Below are 17,761 nucleotides of genomic sequence, written 5' to 3' on the forward strand. Positions count from 1 at the left end.
GTTAAAGTGCAGACTGTCAGCTTTAATTTTAGGGTATTTTCATCCATATAGTGTGATCCGTTTAGAAATTACAGAACTTTTTGTGCATAGTCCACCACTTTAAGGGAACCAAAAGTATTGGGACAAATTCACTTATATGTGTAAAGAAGGTTAGGCCAAACGCTTCAGCCCAGTTTAAACTCAAAAAGGGGAGATCAGGTGCTCGACTGAGAGACTTGAAAATCCCAAAAACATTCCTTACCCCAGGATATTTCAACTGGTGACTATCCAGAATGAATTAAAAATAAGCACTCTGTTGCTGCATAAATCTGATAGATTTATTGACGAGACAAGAAAACAATCGGCTTAAGTTTCGGCATGAATCTCCTTCATCAGAGCCTTGAGTAGGAAAACTGTAGGAAGCACCTACAGGACATATCCTCGCAGGGGAGTGTCCCACTCGTCATGTCAATCAAACATGTCAATAATATCAATACTGTCAGTAGTAGCAACTACGCACGTTATTCAAGCAAGAGTATGATCATCATTCAAGACTCCTCCCCATACACCCCAGACTCCTCCCCATACATTCCAGACTCCTCCCCATACATTCCAGACTCCCCCCCATACATACCAGACTCCTCCCCATACATCCCAGACTCCTCCTCATACATCCCAGACTCCTCATCATACATCCCAGACTCCTCCCCATACATCCCAGACTCCTCCTCATACATCCCAGACTCCTCCCCATACATCCCAGACTCCTCCCCATACATCCCAGACTCCTCCCCATACATCCCAGACTCCTCCCCATACATCCCAGACTCCTCCCCATAGATCCCAGACTCCTCCCCAAACATTCCAGACTCCTCCCCATACATCCCAGACTCCTCCCCATACATCCCAGACTCCTCCCCATACATCCCAGACTCCTCCCCATACATTCCACTTAAATAGCAAAAGACAGAAATAAACAAAGAAAAAAACATATTTAAAAAAAAACATGAGAACGAGAACTATTTATTCAGTAGTAAAAACTTTAGTATTTGGTCCCATATTCGTAGCTAACAATGACTACATCAAGCTTGTGCCTCTACAAATTTGTTGGATGCATTTGCTGTTTGTTTTGGTTGTGTTTCAGAAAATGTTGTGCCCAATAGAAATTCATGGTAAATAATGTATTGTGTCATTTTGGAGTCACTTTTATTGTAAATAAGAATAGAATATGTTTCTAAACAGATAGTCCTGAATGAATCCTGAATAACGATGAGAACGTTACAGACACACAGCTACCATAATGGTGAAAGGTATGTCTTAGGGGTATGAAATTTGTGAGTCTGTAACTTTCTCACTCATCATTATTTCACAATTCATTCAGGAATATCCACTTCAACTTCACAGTCATGGTATCATTTCAAATCCAAAGTGCTGAAGTATAGAGCCAAAACAACAGAACAGGTGTCAATGTCACAATACTTCTGGATTTCACTGTAAGAGAGAGTTACAACACTGTATATAGACATAATATGACATTTGAAATGTCTTTTTTGTTTTGGAACTTTTGTGAGTGTAATGTTTACTGTACATTTTGTATTGTGAATTTCACTTTTGTTTATTATCTATTTCACTTGCTTTGGCAATGTAAATATGTTTCCCATGCCAATAAAGCCCTTACATTGAATTGAATTGAGAAAGAGAGAAAGAGAGAAAGAGAAGAGAGTAGAGAGCGAGAGCGAGAGAGAGAGAGGGTGGGAGGGAGAGAGGGAAAGAGAGAGAGAAGGGGAGGGAGAGAAAGAGAGAGGGAGGGAGGGAGGTAGGGAGGGAGGGAGGGAGGGAGGGAGGGAGGGAGGGAGGGAGGGAGGGAGGGAGGGAGGGAGGGAGGGAGGGAGGGAGGGAGGGAAAGAGAGAGAGAAGGGGCGGGGGTAGAAAGACAGAGAGAGAGAGAGAGAGAGGGTGGGAGGGAGGGAGGGAGGGAGGGAGGGAGGGAGAGAGAGAGAGAGAGGGTGGGAGGGAGGGAGAGAGGGAGGGAGAGAGGGAAAGAGAGAGAAGGGGCGGGGGTAGAAAGACAGAGAGAGAGAGAGAGAGAGAGAGAGAGAGGGCGGTGGTAGAAAGACAGAGAGAGAGAGAGAGAGAGAGGGCGGGGGTAGAAAGACAGAGAGAGAGAGAGAGAGAGAGAGAGAGGGGGCGGTGGTAGAAAGACAGAGAGAGAGAGAGAGAGAGAGAGAGGGCGGTGGTAGAAAGACAGAGAGAGAGAGAGAGGGCGGTGGTAGAAAGACAGAGAGAGAGAGAGAGAGAGAGAGAGAGAGAGAGAGGGCGGGGGTAGAAAGACAGAGAGAGAGAGAGAGAGAGAGAGAGAGAGAGAGAGAGAGAGAGAGAGAGGGCGGGGGTAGAAAGACAGAGCGAAAGCAGAACAGATAGAGAGGGGAACATATGTGTTTGTTAACCCAGGGAGGGTTGAGTAACATGTCCCAGGGGTTAGGACCGTAAATTAGCAGGCGTTGGCACCGTCACAATGCCACAGAAATATCAGCCAACCGCTTGCTCGCTCTGTCAAACATCTTCTAACCGCACCCTACCCTAATCTCCTCATCATCCACCCTCCAGGTCAGGAGAGAGAGACACACACAAAGTCCACATTTATTTTCATAACAAAGAAGGAAGTTTGTGTAGAAACAACAGAACAGACTTCACAGCTGCAGTTATAATGTTAAACTTGGCACCAATTATGAGGGTTTGAGTTGATTAGGTTGAAACCAAGCTACAGTAACTAAATCCATTAACTAAAATCTCACCGATCATCACTTTCCTTCCTATACTGTATTTATATGAAGACACAACTATTAATTAGACAATGACTACGCCACAGGAATGTAAGCTAGGTGGCAGTCTGCTCCTGGGAACATTTTGAAATCCTCTCTGGTTGAGCAACTATCAGAAGTTTAATGAGATGAGCTGGGTCTAGTGCTTTAATTCATGCTCAAGGGGTTATAATTGCAAACACACACACACACACACTATAACATTTAGCTAAGTGTTTACCAGCCTTATCAGCTATAAAGTTACTCTGCTGACATACGTACAGAACCCCCTGTCAGTTTGAGGAAAGAGAAAGACTGTACTGTGTCCTCGGACAAGTGTCACGTTCCTGACCTGTTTTCTCTTGTTTTTGTATGTGTTTAGTTGTTCAGGGCGTGAGTTGGGGTGGGCATTCTATGTTATGTGTTTCTATGTTTAGGTCGTTGGTAATTAGCCTTATATGGTTCTCAATCAGGGACAGGTGTTTGACGTTTCCTCTGATTGAGAACCATATAAAGGTAGGCTGTTCACACTGTTTGTTTGTGGGTGGTTGTCTTCCGTGTCTGTGTATGTGCACCACACGGGACTGTTTCGTTTGTGTAGTCTGTACCTGTTCGTGCGTTCTTCGTGTATATGTAAGTTCTCTAGTTCAGGTCTGTCTACGTTCGTTTTGTTATTTTGTAAGTTATTCAAGTGTTCTTCGTGTTTCGTCTTTAATTTAATAAATTCATTATGTCATATAAAAACGCTGCGCTTTGGTCCAATCCCTACTCCTCCTCTTCGGACGAAGAGGAGGAGGACAATCGTTACAACAAGAGAGAAAGACTGTACTGTGTCCTCGGACAAGAGAGAAAGACTGTACTCTGTCCTCGGACAAGAAGCAGCAGAGGAAAAGTGTATGAATGACTAAAGAAAGACGTTAGACTGAATGACTAAAGAAAGACGTTAGACTGAATGACTAAAGAGAGAGTCAAAGAGTGGGTTTATTATGGATCCCCATTAGTTCCTGCCAAGGCAACAGCTACTCTTCCTGGGGTTTATTATGGATCCCCATTAGTTCCTGCCAAGGCAGCAGCTACTCTTCCTGGGGTTTATTATGGATCCCCATTAGTTCCTGCCAAGGCAGCAGCTACTCTTCCTGGGGTTTATTATGGATCCCCATTAGTTCCTGCCAAGGCAGCAGCTACTCTTCCTGGGGTCTATTATGGATCCCCATTAGTTCCTGCCAAGGCAGCAGCTTCTCTTCCTGGGGTTTATTATGGATCCCCATTAGTTCCTGCCAAGGCAGCAGCTTCTCTTCCTGGGATTTATTATGGATCCCCATTAGTTCCTGTCAAGGCAGCAGCTACTCTTCCTGGGGTTTATTATGGATCCCCATTAGTTCCTGCCAAGGCAGCAGCTACTCTTCCTGGAGTTTATTATGGATCCCCATTAGTTCCTGCCAAGGCAGCAGCTACTCTTCCTGGAGTTTATTATGGATCCCCATTAGTTCCTGCCAAGGCAACAGCTACTCTTCCTGGGGTTCTCTCTACTATTATTCTGACATTTCACATTCTTAAAATAAAGTGGTGATCCTAACTGACTTTAGACAGGGAAATTTACTAGGATTAAATGTCAGGAATTGTGAAAAACGGAGTTTAAATGTATTTGGCTAAGGTGTATGTAAACTTCCGACTTCAACTCTATGTGTGTATGCTTGTGTAAATTTGTGACAATGTAGAGATGGCCACAAACTGATACTACTGTAACAGTGCTACAGTTTATTCAGTGTATCCACGGCAGACTGGCTGATAAATCCAGGGGCATTTGAGACTGACTGAGTAAGTCCAGGGGCATTTGAGACTGACTGAGTAAGTCCAGGGGCATTTGAGACTGACTGAGTAAGTCCAGGGGCATTTGAGACTGACTGATAAGTCCAGGGGCATTTGAGACTGACTGATAAGTCCAGGGGCATTTGAGACTGACTGAGTAAGTCCAGGGGCATTTGAGACTGACTGATAAGTCCAGGGGCATTTGAGACTGACTGAGTAAGTCCAGGGGCATTTGAGACTGACTGATAAGTCCAGGAGCATTTGAGACTGACTGAGTAAGTCCAGGGGCATTTGAGACTGACTGAGTAAGTCCAGGGGCATTTGAGACTGACTGAGTAAGTCCAGGAGCATTTGAGACTGACTGAGTAAGTCCAGGAACATTTGAGACTGACTGATAAGTCCAGGGGCATTTGAGACTGACTGATAAGTCCAGGGGCATTTGAGACTGACTGAGTAAGTCCAGGGGCATTTGAGACTGACTGATAAGTCCAGGGGCATTTGAGACTGACTGATAAGTCCAGGGGCATTTGAGACTGACTGAGTAAGTCCAGGGGCATTTGAGACTGACTGATAAGTCCAGGGGCATTTGAGACTGACTGAGTAAGTCCAGGGGCATTTGAGACTGACTGATAAGTCCAGGAGCATTTGAGACTGACTGAGTAAGTCCAGGGGCATTTGAGACTGACTGAGTAAGTCCAGGAGCATTTGAGACTGACTGAGTAAGTCCAGGGGCATTTGAGACTGACTGATAAGTCCAGGGGCATTTGAGACTGACTGAGTAAGTCCAGGGGCATTTGAGACTGACTGATAAGTCCAGGAGCATTTGAGACTGACTGATAAGTCCAGGGGCATTTGAGACTGACTGATAAGTCCAGGGGCATTTGAGACTGACTGATAAGTCCAGGGGCATTTGAGACTGACTGATAAGTCCAGGGGCAGTTGAGACTGACTGATTCAGTCCAGGGGCATTTGAGACTGACTGATAAGTCCAGGGGCATTAGAGACTGACTGATAAGTCCAGGAACATTTGAGACTGACTGATAAGTCCAGGGGCATTTGAGACTGACTGATAAGTCCAGGGGCATTTGAGACTGACTGATAAGTCCTGGGGCATTTGAGACTGACTGATTCAGTCCAAGGGCATTTGAGACTGACTGATAAGTCCAGGGGCATTTGAGACTGACTGATAAGTCCAGGGCCATTTGAGACTGACTGATAAGTCCAGGAGCATTTGAGACTGACTGATAAGTCCAGGGGCAATTGAGACTGACTGGTAAGTCCAGGGGCATTTGAGACTGACTGATAAGTCCAGGAGCATTTGAGACTGACTGATAAGTCCAGGGGCATTTGAGACTGACTGATAAGTCCAGGGGCATTTGAGACTGACTGATAAGTCCATGGGGCATTTGAGACTGACTGATAAGTCCAGGGGCATTTGAGACTGACTGAAACGTCCAGGGGCATTTGAGACTGACTGATAAGTCCAGGGGCATTTGAGACTGACTCAAAAGTCCAGGGGCATTTGAGACTGACTGATAAGTCCAGCAGCATGTGTCTGATATTTAGATAAATTGCTAGAATGAGTTCAGGCCTGTCATACTCCCACTGTGTTTCCCCTTTAGCCACTGGCTGTGCTAACACACACACACACACACACGCACGCACGCACGCACGCACGCACGCACGCACGCACACACACACACACACACACACACACACACACACACTCTTTTCCAAGAGATGGGGGTGAGATCCATTGCTGTCTTCAAAATAAATGACACAATGCCACCAACGATACACACTGACGGTTCTGATCAAAAATTGAAATGACAAGCGATCCTGTTTAATTGTGTGTTTTCTCCAGGGTGAGATCCAAGCCAAGCCAAGCCAATAGCTGCTGTTACAGTGTGTGTTGTGCAAGGATAGGGACTGAGATGTGTGTATGTTTCATTATCTTATCCCCGTATAATCCATCTCAGTGACATCTCATATCATAAACCTAGATCCCTAATTTAAAACATAAAGTGATGAATCAGGTTCATGTCAATAACGTTGACAAGATGTTCTATAAGAGATGTTTCTGTGTTATCTGTTTAGGTTACTTAATTTGAGTGGTTCAAGGGAAAAATGGATTTCCTCATAAAAATTGTATTTCATCACAAATAAATAAAAAGTTGCATTTTCTAAGATATCATTTCATGATATACTTTTAAAAATTATTTAATTAATCTTAAGTTATTATCCTTTCACAACATTGTTGGTATCATTTCACAGCCTCTCGGTGGAGTTCTGTCGACAGACACAGACACACACACACACACACACACACACACACACACACACACACACACACACACACACACACACACACACACACACACACACACACACACACACACACACACACACACACACACACACAGACACACACCCACACACGTTACCAGTAATGATCCTATTCTGAATGTACACATATACTGCATTAACATAAACTAACTCCACCTCAGGTAGCAACTACAGAGTGGTCAAACATCCTTATACTCTATGTTAATGTTCCATAGGAGATCTGCTGAGATACTGTAGGCTATCTTTCACTTGTTTCTTTTGAATAACACAGACAGGATGCTGTATGTACATAGAGGCCCTCCACCTGTAACAACAGATACTGAGTATGAACATGCTTGATCAGATACCGTGAAATGACAATCCTAAGATCATGAGGGACACAAAAACATCACTGACCCTCACATCGTAATAGAATATGAGTTACATCCCCACAAAAAAAGGTCTAATTTCCAAAAAAAGAAAGTGAAAAAGTCAATCTAGTCTTTGAACTGTCAGACATAATTGCCATATTCACTGAGTGTACAAAACATTAGGAACACCTGCTCTTTCCATGACATAGACTAACCAGGCGAATCCAGGTGAAAGCGATGATCCCTTATTGATGCCACTTGTTAAATCCACTCCAATCAGTGTATATTCTTTGGAGGAGACAGATTAAATAAGAAGATTTGAGACAATTGAGACATTGATTGTGTATGAGTGCCATTCAGAGGTTGAATGGGCAAGACAAAATATGTAAGTGGCTTTGAACGGCGTATGATAGTCGGCACACCAGTATGAGTGAACTTCAACGCTGCTGGGTTTTTCACGCTCAACAGTTTCCCATGTGTATCAAGAATGGTTCACCACCGAAAGGACATCCAGATAACTTCACAGAACTGTGGGAAGCATTGAAGTCAACATGGGCCGGCATCTCTGTGGAAAAAATCAGGCTGTTCTGAGTGCAAAAGGGGGTGCAACTCAATATTAGGAAGGTGTTCCTAATGTTTTGTACACTCAGTATAAACTAAAGCTTTGGGATTCTTACAGTTTATGTCTCTGTAGAAATTAGTTGTAGTAATTAATGTACAGTACACTACACACCTGTCTATGTGGATGTGCAGGTCTGAGAGAGAGAGAGAGAGAGAGAGAGAGAGAGAGAGAGAGAGAGAGAGAGAGAGAGAGAGAGAGAGAGAGAGAGAGAGAGACAGAGAGAGACAGAGAGAGGGAGACAGGGAGAGACAGAGACAGGGAGAGAGAGAGAGAGAGAGAGAGAGAGAGAGAGAGAGAGAGAGAGAGAGAGAGAGAGAGAGAGAGAGAGAGGGAGAGAGGGAGAGAGAGAGAGAGAGAGAGAGAGAGAGAGAGAGAGAGAGAGAGGGAGAGAGGGAGAGAGGGAGAGAGAAAGAGAGAGATAAAGTACACAGCATTTACAGCCAGTCAGAAGGTCCAGAAATATGCTGATATTCTGGTTCTCTTCTGTTCCTCCCAACATGAGCATGACCTGTAGGCCCATCGCTGCAGGCTAACTAGCTGGGCTGAACAGGTCTTCAAACAGACATCATAATACAGCCAAGATATCTTGTTGACTCAATCAAACTGGCAGTTTAGTTTACGCCTTCTTCGACCTAACATCTTCCTTTAGCAGTGTTGTGGAAGCTACTCTATCAATATAGTGTGCCAAACTACCAATTACTATCAATTTAGTGTGCCAAACTACCAATTACTATCAATATAGTGTGCCAAACTACCAATTACTATCAATATAGTGTGCCAAACTACCAATTACTATCAATATAGTGTGCCAAACTACCAATTACTATCAATATAGTGTGCCAAACTACCAATTACTATCAATATAGTGTGCCAAACTACCAATTACTATCAATATAGTGTGCCAAACTACCAATTACTATCAATATAGTGTACCAAACTACCAATTACTATCAATATAGTGAACCAAACTACCAATTACTATCAATATAGTGAACCAAACTACCAATTACTATCAATATAGTGAACCAAACTACCAATTACAATCAATATAGTGAACCAAACTACCAATTACTATCAATATAGTGTGCCAAACTACCAATTACTAGCAATATAGTGTACCAAACTACCAATTACTATCAATATAGTGTACCAACCTACCAATTACTATCAATATAGTGAACCAAACTACCAATTACTATCAATATAGTGAACCAAACTACCAATTACTATCAATATAGTGTGCCAAACTACCAATTACTATCAATATAGTGTACCAATTACTTCAAATTAAAGGAAAGTAAGCTACTCTGAAGCTAACCTGTAGGAAAATATAGTATCCAATCTAAATCTGAAATACAATAGACTACAAATTGTAAGAACAGATCACTCTGGAGTCAGAATGTGCAATTAAGCCCAGTAAACACAAAAATTACGTTTCAAGTGAGAATAAGGCAGGTCTGATGCCATAAAAAAATTAATGTATTTCCTACACCCATATCTAGGTGTTCACAGCAAAGCTGAGAACCTTTTATTTTTTTTAGATGTGTTTTTCCTTGACATGGTCAAATAACTCAAGCATAAAATTCTCCAAATTTGGCACGCAGAAACTACAGGCCATGAGTAACGTGGTCAAAGTAATGGCACTGATTGGCCAATAGGTGGCGCTGTTAAGAGCAGTCTCACTTAAACCCTCATATTCGCCACCCGTCTTTGCTCATGCTAAACAAATTTGCCCGCAAGGACCCATAAGATACGTCAGGATATATTTTCCTCCATCTTGGAGATTTTTGAAAACCTTTGAAAAACATATTCTCATGAACTATAAGTCCAAATAACACCATATTCAGTATGTAGGCCCATGTTACATCTCTTAACTTAGTTTGATTTTATGTGTCGATTGAAATCCTTTTTAAATCCACTTCTCGTTTGGTATTGATATCTTAAACAATAAACAAACTGTAAGCAATTCACTATTTTGACTATTTAATGCTTAAAATAATAATTAAAAAATCTTTGATGGACTAGAAGTCAGATTCACTCCAAATGTGGTCTTTGGACTCATCACAATAGTCCCTAAAGAATTTGAGAAAATAACGTTGATGTATTTAAAGACGACCACACTAAACGCTAACCTGTACAAATATGTTAAAATATGCTAAAAATACTTCAAAAATCTCCTTGACATGAACCATAGGACCAAACGACACAAAATGTGGAATGTATGTCTTAACTTCATTTGAGAAACAATATCGACAAATCATAAATCGGATTTTACGTCTCCATTTTAAATCACTGTCAATCCACTGTCATCGCTATCATGGACGTCATCGCTATCATCGCTATCATGGACGTCATCACTATCATCCGTCGCTATCATCGCTATCATGGACGTCATCGCTATCATCCGTCGCTATCATCGCTATCATGGACGTCATCGCTATCATCCGTCGCTATCATCGCTATCATGGACGTCATCGCTATCATCCGTCGCTATCATCGGTATCACGGACCTCATCGCTATCATCCGTCGCTATCATCGCTATCATGGACGTCATCGCTATCATCCGTCGCTATCATCGCTATCATGGACGTCATCGCTATCATCACTATCATGGACGTCATCATTATCATCCGTCGCTATCATCGCTATCATGGACGTCCCTAAGATCGACCTCACTGAATGTGGTATTGAGATCTCAAAAATGTAACCTTATCAGTCCTGAGATTCCAGGAAAAATCTGCTTTTCATTCATCTGCACGTCCAGCCCTGATATTTAGGCTCACAATGATGTGTTTTGCCATGTTCTTTTTTTAGGACAACCAGGGCTACAAGTATAAGACAAAAACCAATTTGACATAAACAGTTCCATTCATGAGTTTTACTGACAAAAGTAAATCAAATAAATAAGATGTATTTATCAGGTCTGTCAAAGCACAAACCTGATAAAACAATGTATTTATATGAATGCTGTAAGTACAGAAATTGTTTACTCACTAGGAAATGAATATCCAACTAGTCAGTGACAACTGTGTGGAGTTTGTGACAGCAACTCTGTGAATATGTGTGAGCTTATTACAGTATTATAGACCCTATGTCCTGTTAACCCCTTACCTTCTTACGATTCTTGTGTAGCTGGTAGTCTCAGCTTTTCATAGATAGCTTTTATTAGTTTGTAGCTCAAACCATTGGGACTCTACAGACATTTTTTGTATAAGAGACCCGGCTCCAGGCCTCTTCTTCCCTTGTCTTACAAACACCGCTGTAGCTCAGCCCCCGTTAATCACACAGAATAATGGTTGGTATCTACGGATGCAGACGGAATAGACGAAGCCAGTGGTACTACACAGTCTGTACACAATGTTTAAAAGGGGTTATAAGTCCAAAACGCGCTGACGATAGGGTGGGACTCATTGGCTTAACAACTCATTCTTTGTACAATGTAATGCTAATGGTCAAAATCATCTGTAATCATCTTCTCCTCGTGAATCATAACGTCAGATTCACTCCAGATGTGGGATTAAGACTCATTACATCAGTCTTTAATGGTTTTGAGAGAAAAAATTGTTGTTGCATTCAAATATGTCCGCTCTGTACCTATAGATGTACGTTAGCACATGCACTAGTGCTAAAAAAATACAGTAAAAATCTTCTCATGAATCATAAATCAGATTGATTCCAGATTTGGTATATATGGACTCAATGAATTAGCCAATGATTTTGAGAATGATTAGTTGCTGAATTCAAAGTCCGCCACGCTACACCACTAGATGGAACTATATCACACCAGGGCTTTAAGAACTGAACCCATGGACATGGAGCCATGAAACTTGGTATGTAAACCTTATGTATATATCCTTAGAATCTTTGTGAATATAAAGTCAATGCAACTTTAGATGGCTGCACCAGACCAGTTGGTGGCACTATAGATGTCATTGGCACCAGACCAGTTGGTGGCACTATAGATGCCATTGGCACCAGACCAGTTGGTGGCACTATAGATGTCATTGGCACCAGACCAGTTGGTGGCACTATAGATGCCATTGGCACAAGACCAGTTGGTGGCACTATAGATGTCATTGGCACCAGACCAGTTGGTGGCACTATAGATGTCATTGGCACCAGACCAGTTGGTGGCACTATAGATGTCATTGGCACCAGACCAGTTGGTGGCACTATAGATGCCATTGGCACCAGTGGCACCCAAGATACTAGATCAATAACTATTGGTCAAGTGGACTTTGTCTTGCGCAAAAGAACGTTAGATTTAAATTATTTGTGAAATATTGTTAAAATAACGCTGAAAATATTTAACTTATCTTAACATAAACCATTAGTCAAATTGACCCCAGGATTTGTATATAAACTCAATACATTAAGTAATGACTTAAAACTATAAAAATATTTAACCTATATTTAAACTAGGCAAGTCAGTTAAGAAGAAATTCTTATTTACAATGACAGCCTACTCCGGCCAAATACAGACGATGCTGGGCCAATTGTGCGCCTCCTTATGGGACTCTCAATCACGGCGGGATGTGATACAGCCTGGATTTGAACCAGGTAATATAGTGACGCCTCTAGCACTGAGATGCAGTGCCATAGACCGCTGCATCACTCGGGATCCCGAGAATTTAAGAATGATTACCTGCGGCATTCAAGATAACCAGCCTACAGCACTAGACTAAACTTCACTTGCGTCAACCATGGTATTGAGAGATAAACGTGGTAATGCTTTCAGTGATTGCACATAACGGAAAATAGTTCCTACATGATAGAGTGCTTGCTTTGTTATCCAACTGATCGTGTCCTTTCTGTCATCCTGTGAACCCCGTTCATAGCTGCTCAAAGCTATATTTTATACTCTTTTTGCAAAAAAAAGTAGTTTGTAGTTCCAGTAGTTAGCTACAATGCCACAAAAAGTAATTAACTACTGGTAACACTACCAAGATTTGAATTTAGTTCAACTACCACCAAGCTACTGTAAAATGTACTTGAATTACTAGTTGAACTACTCCCCAACACTGTCCTTTAGCCTCTGGTCTCATTCCCTCCCTCCCTCCCTCCCCCCCTCCCTCTCTCCCTACCTCCCTCCTCTCCCTTCCCTCCCTCCCTCCCTCTTTCCTTCCCTCTCTCCCTCCTCTCCCTCCCAGATGGGTGTATTGCCTCCAGGGCTAACCTGGGGGATATGGTGTGAAACAAGGCAGCTCGCCCAGTATCGGTTTACATACATATGAGCACACTACGTGTTAATTCATTTGCAGGGCCTATACTGTAAATACAGGCATGGACACATGCAAACACACAAAACCTCACACACACACGGCTACACACACGCAATGCATATGTACACAAGCAATGCATATGTACACACGCAGACACAGGTGGACAGAATTAGGGACAGGTGGGGAGACAGACGGGCAGATGGACACATACAAATTCTACATTCTCTTTCTCTTGTTCTCTCCCTCTCTGTCATTCTCTCTTTCCTAGTTTATAGTCTAATTACATTTCTTTCATAGAATATATGCATTGTATTTAACGTTAAAGTTGAATTGTTTAAATCCTCTGGCTTAACGTCAGGTCAGTAACTGTTCTGTCCTTCCCAGTCATAAATACATACACGCCCACATGCAAACACACACACACACACACACACGCACACACACACACACACACACACACACACACACACACACACACACACACACACACACACACACACACACACACACACACACTCACAGTTTCAGATATTCGTTATAGAACTAGGTTATCGTTGAAGAAGGTCAACTGCATTTTCAAACTTTTTAAAATATTTGAACACACGGTTCGTTCCGTAGCTCAGTAAGCAAATGAGCCATAGGTGTGTAGGAGTTATTATAGTGGTGGAAAGTCCTCCGAGCCCTGTGTGATGTTACGAGCTGCATCCCGGGGCTGTTGATGAACTTAAACACAGACCTGCCTCGGGCTCACCTGTCCATCATCCTCACCGATTCTTCAACTGAAAAACGGTAGGGTGGTTTGTGAGACAGAAAACAACACCCTTTCCTGCTGCTAACCTACAATGCAGATGTAGCATCTCTTACAAACCTCTTACATCTCCCATCCTTTCAGTAATGCATGTAATCTAATAACACTTACAGTGGGCGCAGGCAATAGGCCTGTATCTGTTTCAGTTGTACTCATGAGCACATTATCTGCATACTTGGGGAAGGGGATTGCTGTGAACGACACCTGATGAAAACAACTGTAATACAAAACTCCTGTCCTCGTCCTGCAACATCTGACCAGGTTGCTGGTTTAACTGCTATCATTTTAGACTCCTCTCACCTGCTATGAAGAGAGAATGACAACACTTGAATTTGATTACTCAGGCCTATTGACAACACATGGCTGCTGCTGTCTGATAGCCGACAGCGGGAATCCAGCCACAGCTGCAGCAAGCAGCGATGCAACCACAGCAGAGCACCTCAGATGGAGGATGCATGCCTAGGCTAGGCTACAACAATTTTACAAGTCACATCAGCACGCAAGGTTAGACCACAACTGAAGGTAACAGGATCTACACTGAGAATGTTAGGCCTTCCTTTGTGACATGCAAAATACTTTTGGTTTAAAATAAATTGTTTCAATTTAATTCTTCAAGCTGTTATGATTATACTTGCTTTTAAAATATATATATATATATATATATATATATATATATATATATATATATATATATATATACTTGGTATTGATATCTGGGGTTGAGGGTTAAAATACTGAAAGATTAAAAAGTCATGATAGAATAAAAAGAAGATTAAAATGTCTAATAAATTGGGGTTAAATCCAGTAAAAAAGGGCGCATAGTAAATGATTAGTCTACATGTTAAATAGTGTTGGGTAGGACAGAATGTACCTAACCCCGCTCAACACAAAACAGATTTTTCCAAAGATTACATCATAAACCTCTGTTATGAATTAGCTAGATTAGGCCACTATGAAATTGGATTTAAGAACGGGAGAGAGCGCTGGGAAAACTCTGGATTTATTTAACTGATTTAAAATGTGATTATGTGACGTATTTTACTCATATGCCCACAACAATCTTCAATCAGATGTAATCTATAACATATCGGTTCGGGCCTGGGAAATTCACTTCGATTAACTACTGATGATTACGGCATTTAAATGAAGGCCTGCCTACCCGAATCCACCAGCCTGGAATCCACGACAAGAAGCAAATCGTTTTCAAGCATTTTGGTGACGTTGGTGGTACTTTAGATACCCCGTCTTTTCCAATATAAGTTATTATAGGCCTACCAGACGGCTGAACATCAACTAACTATTCACAACCTTGATCCACATGCTCTTCTTCTCTCCCAATAACTTGGTATCCAGACATGGCTTTTCGCTAATAAAGTGCAGGTCTATAATGCACAATATGCCGATAATACCCGCAGCTACAGCAGCAGCTCCGGCCAAAAGAAAGAGACGATTAAACTGCATAGAATAATTATAGACTCAATATGCACCTGTATGTCACGCTGACATAAATACATAGTTTTAATATAGCAGAAAATGATATAGGCAATAGCATCCTCAAAATGCATGATTGAATGGGCTAACTTAAATAATAAAGGATTTCAGGGAAATCATGAAGATACTACATTTACATTTACATTTAAGTCATTTAGCAGACGCTCTTATCCAGAGCGACTTACAAATTGAACCGTGAATACTACATTTCACGGTCTGATCAAGGAACTATTGATGCCTTCTAAGTATTGGTGTGTGTGTGTGTGTGTGTGTGTGTGTGTGTGTGTGTGTGTGTGTGTGTGTGTGTGTGTGTGTGTGTGTGTGTGTGTGTGTGTGTGTGTGTGTGTGTGTGTGTGTGTGTGTGATTATGGCGTTATGCACAACTAAAGTCTAATTTAATGTTTTTTGAAAGGCTTCCAAGCAACCAGGATGGCATGTTATTTATCTTCGCACACAGTAGTCTATGAGTGTCACATGTCTTCTCAACAAATTAAAACACAAGTGCAATTTTGGTTAATTAATTTCAATAACACAATGCCTAATAGCCACTTGACAGTTAGCCTCAGGGACAGAAATGTAAGATTCAACAATAGGCTATTAGAATTAATAAATACATTATCTTTACATTTGGAATTGTAAATTGTGAAATAAAATAGTATGTTTTTGTTGCACAATTATTTTGGTTTAAATGTGAATTAATTATTGGTTAAATACGCCCGAAACATTAACCTATAAAGGCTGGTTATAACCATGAATGCACGCTCGATTTTTTTCAGGACAACAGTAGGTCCTTACAAAGAAAGTTATTCTGGACTTTTGCTTTTTCAGGTTCTTGCAAAGACTGCTTAAAAATCAGACCATTCCAACCCTCTTGCAAAGATAAAAAAAAAGTGGTTTGCATTAAACATAAATAGCTATGCTATAGAATAAGATACGTGTTTAAAATGTATCTTGCTTGCTCCAGTATCACACCGTAAACATGTAGGCCTAAATTCATCCTAATAATTGAGCGTGATAATGGTAATTTAATCTGGTATATAATATGCAAAATTCACATATTTAGGCTATTATCAATTGATCTATAAGGTGATCATACTCACGTCGTATTGTTTCTCTTTGCGACAGTGGTAGGTGCTGAGGGTTCCCCTGCTTGCGACGGGACATTGCCCCTGCATCTACTCTGGCATCGCCCGGAGACCTGCGCTTGGGGTCGGCTTGCTCCGTGATGATCCTCCGCTGGTCTGGTGCCCGGTAACTTTTTCAAATTGCTTCCAATTCAGACGATTTACACAAAGCTACTGTAAGTGAAAATGAGCCTAGTGTGTTTTTATTGTGGTTGTTGAATGGCGGGTAAAAACCGTTGGTCAATATTGTCCAGTTCTCTTATCGCAGAATCACTCACCCTAAACGCAACACCTGGAATTGCCAAAGGAAGCTTTAGGATACAACAGAAACATGCAGGTGCATGTAAATATTTCTGTAAGGTTATGTTTTGTTAATAACAGCAATGGATATTGTAATAATTGCAGAGAATAACGATCATTTAAATTCCGACGAGGTGTCCTCTTCTGCAGCGCGTTGACAACTGGGGTAGCCTACGGTGCATGCCACTCTTCGACCGATGGGTCAATATTCGATTCAACTGTCACCTCTTCTTCTCCTCTGATATGTTCTTAAATAATTATAACAAATTAGCTACGAATTTACGTGATGTGAGCTTTGTCCCCAGTCAGTCCTCGCGGCGCGCGTCTTGGCAACGGTGAACGGAATGGCATGGAACTCTACGCTCTAGGAGTTGAGGGGGGAGAAGGAGACAACAGCCAGTTACAGCAAAACACCTCCTCTTTCTCTCATTCCAAACAGCGGAGGTCCAGTGTTTCCGTCTTGTTGCTTTGGGAGGACCCCTTCGTGTGTGTGTGGCTGGGGTTGCCTCTGTACAATGGGATAAGAATTCAAGTTCAAGTGCGGACGTGACGTTGCGTCCACGCTGAGAGAGACATTAGTGGGACTTGGGGGCAGTGGGGGCGACTAGCGGTGATTCGCGTGCCCATTGGCTTACCTGGAGTGCGCGCGTTTGGCGCGTGCGGTAAGGAATCAAATGGACACAGCGCGAGGAAACCAAAGCAAACCGTGCGCGCATGCAGCGCAGACAACCCGTTCCAAATCGCTTTCACAATGAGATGATGGCATATCATGTAACAGATTTCAAGGTGGATTTTGAAAAAGCTTTAAACTGTCAATAAGGCTACTTTTAGCCTGAGTAATTTGAAGACTGGGGTTATGCGGTAAGCATAGAAGTGATTTGGTCCAAATGAGATTTGATTCTACATTC

The sequence above is a fragment of the Salvelinus namaycush genome, chromosome 29, assembly GCF_016432855.1.
Source record: "Salvelinus namaycush isolate Seneca chromosome 29, SaNama_1.0, whole genome shotgun sequence".
In the NCBI taxonomy this organism is placed as follows: Eukaryota; Metazoa; Chordata; class Actinopteri; order Salmoniformes; family Salmonidae; genus Salvelinus; species Salvelinus namaycush.